Source organism: Bos indicus x Bos taurus, chromosome X (genome assembly GCF_003369695.1).
Source record: "Bos indicus x Bos taurus breed Angus x Brahman F1 hybrid chromosome X, Bos_hybrid_MaternalHap_v2.0, whole genome shotgun sequence".
NCBI classification, from domain to species: Eukaryota; Metazoa; Chordata; class Mammalia; order Artiodactyla; family Bovidae; genus Bos; species Bos indicus x Bos taurus.
This window is the reverse complement of record NC_040105.1, coordinates 116833136-116836192: the sequence shown is the minus strand read 5'-3', so window position 1 is coordinate 116836192 and position 3057 is coordinate 116833136. Positions and strand designations below refer to the sequence as shown.

General features: G+C 37.2%; 1 pseudogene; it reads left to right on the top strand.

Moving 5' to 3' along the window:
• Window positions 1–228: 228 nt before the first annotated feature.
• Window positions 229–2106, top strand: LOC113888172 (annotated as a pseudogene).
• The last annotated feature ends 951 nt before the right edge of the window (window positions 2107–3057 follow it).

Sequence of the window (3057 nt, the reverse complement as noted above, 5' to 3'; positions counted from 1 at the left end):
AGGAATGAAAAATGTGAAAGGAAGAACATAGGAGAGTGATTAGATCTTTCCACCACATTTACCTCTCCAAGTTCTATGTCAACCAGGCACTTCTTGCTTTTGTTACATGGGTGAAAAGTCTCTTAGTTTTATAAACAACAGCCTAAGAGAAACATTTTCAGCCAAAGAAAGGCATTCTTTTCTGAAGTATTTTACTGTGTAAACTTTGATCTTTACAGATATGACTATATGAAAGCTTCCGGAGGCAGAGAAGTGGGGAAAGTGGTGCTTCAGGAAAGAGCGGTGGCAGTGGATGAGGCAGAGGGTACAGAGCCAAGGCAAGCCCATGGCTCTGTGCTACTCAGGCAGCTTCCTAGGCCAGCCATTCAGGCAACTGATTCCTGTGGCAACCATGGAAACTCAGTAATGCCTCAGACTTATCTTCCGTTCCAAGGACTCCCAGAGCTTATGAAAATTCCCCCAGACAATTCACCTACTGAAGGATACAGGTTTCACCTTCAGTTGTCAAATGTGAATAAAGACAACCATCAAGACCATATGCAACAAGATATCTCCAGCTGTTATCCTTTACAGCCCAGTTGCTTGTATCAGATGCAAGAAAACGAGACGGACTGTACAGCAATCTACTCTGAGCTCTTGATGCAAGTGAGAAAAAGCCAGGCAGACAAGAAACCCTACAACAAACAGAAATACATAAGACCATATGTAGCAAATACAATGCCAATTCGGAAAGCACCTCAAGTCACTCCAGATCCAGTGCCTGAGAGAAAAAGAACAACTCCTATTAACCTGGCTTACACAATCCGTAAATCACGTGTGCCCTATAGTGTTCATGCGCGAACCTATCGGGACAGGGTAATTCACTTATTAGCACTGAAGGACTACAAGAAACATGAACTTCTTGTTCGACTTCAGAGAGACGGAATGACTGAAGAGGAGATGGACTCCCTTGGAAAAATTTTGCAGGAAGTAGCTCATCTGAATACTCAGAATCGTTCATATTCTTTAAAGAATTGTGTTTTTAAAGAGCTCCAAAAAGACTGGCCTGGGTACAGTGAGGTGGACAGGCAGACATTGGAGTTAGTGCTTTCCAGAAAAGTACATCCACTTCTCAATGTTACTGGCACTGACCATCCACAATTTTCTACAGATTCTAGTACAGATGAAATATCTTTTCATTCTCAGGAACAACTTTACAATTCAGCTGACATTGATTATTCAAAGAACAAAAAAGTTAGAATATCTCACCTGACAACTAAACAACAGCCAGCATCAAGTGATTGTTTGAATAACACTAGTGAAATGTCTGCCATGGGTCACCCACCATACTCTGAATCTCCCACCAATCTTAGCTCTCCGTCATTGTCCAACATCCACCTTCCGACTTCAAATTATCTTCAGCCTGTCTATTCTAAGTGTAGTTATTCTAGCATTACAGAAGGACCTGAGACTCAAGACCCACCTGTTGACAGGTTTAGTCAAAGCAGTAGAATTTTTGAGTGCCAACAGAGTAAACACTCTCTGCAAAAAGTAACCTCTATTTCGGTTACAATGAAGTATCCGAAGCATATGGAGAAACAGCATTCACTGACTAGTGAGGAATTCAAATACAAATTTACAGAATATAAAGCAAAACGCAAAGAGTGCAGTATTAAGATTTTGGAGAAACAGCAGACAGATAGTGAAAGACAAGATGAAGGTGCAAAACCAAATTCAAGTGAAGAAGTTGCAAAGGTTTGCACTCCCACTGGGAAGACTTGTTCAACATCTGAGCTTCCAGATTTTCTGACTAGCTACGTCACTATAACTTCCTCTGAGCAACGTGAGCGTTATGAGAAGGAATTTAGAGTAGATTATGAGGAATATAAGGCCTTGCATGAAACGTTGATGCCTTTTTCTAAAATATTTGTTTATCTAACTTCACAAAAGGAGAAGTTTCCTCCAGATTCAAGAGAATATGAAGATATTAATAAAAAAATCTCACTAGAATATCAGAAGATGAAACGGATGAATCATAATTATTTTAAAGAAAAACTCAGATGCCAATATCTCTATAACAAGCTGGCTCACATTAGAGAGCTGATAAATAATTATGACCAGCAGTGAATACAGTCATAGCCTGAGAATAGTTCTAGAACCAGAGTAAATAAATGTAAGCTTATTTATTTAAAATTTCAAGTTACTAACTCTAAGATTCGAAAAGGATGAAGCCTCGCTGTTGAAACAATCAGTAGTACTATTGTAATTTTCCTTTTTCTTTTTTTTTTAATTTTATTTTTATTAGCTTTATGTTTCTTTATTTTTATTTGATTAGTTTGTTTTATTTTATGTTGATTTATGTTTCTTTTTTTAAGTTTCTTTTTATTTATTCTTATCATTTACTTTTTATTTTATTTTGCCTTTTATGTACTTCTGAAGCTGTTTCACCTGTTCTTTTCTACCTCAAAATTTGTTTTCATTCTTTTTGTTCTTTTCAAAACATCTGAGGATCCAGTGACTTTGAAACAAACTTGTACACATTTAAAAAATAAAAGCTTATAATGAGCAATGGATAGTACTTTTGAATAAATATAGCCTCTTTTGCTTTTTTAACACTTATGCAAGTTCATCCTTAAAACACAGATGTTTAGAAAATTATAGAAAATACCATGATTCTTCAAGCAGTACACATTTTCGTTTCATTAAGTTTGTTGATCAAGGATGAAACTTGATTTTATCTTAGAGAGAACAACTTATGTGGTCAAACATGCAAAGCTTTTAACTAACAATTCTATGTTATCTCCTCAAAGTACTGCCAGTTGAAACAGGGAATATTGTTTGCAAATTTAAGTTTTCATATGTTTTCCACAATATGAATATTGTCTTTAGTAAATGTTTGTTTCCATCATCTAACAGAAAGTTAGTACATAGCAAAGAATGACAGTTTTGTACAATGCTATGCTATGCTAAGTCACTTCAGTCGTGTCCGACTCTGTGTGACCCCATAGACGGCAGCCACCAGGCTCCCCCGTCCCTGGGATTCTCCAGGCAAGCACACTGGAGTGGGTTGCCATTTCC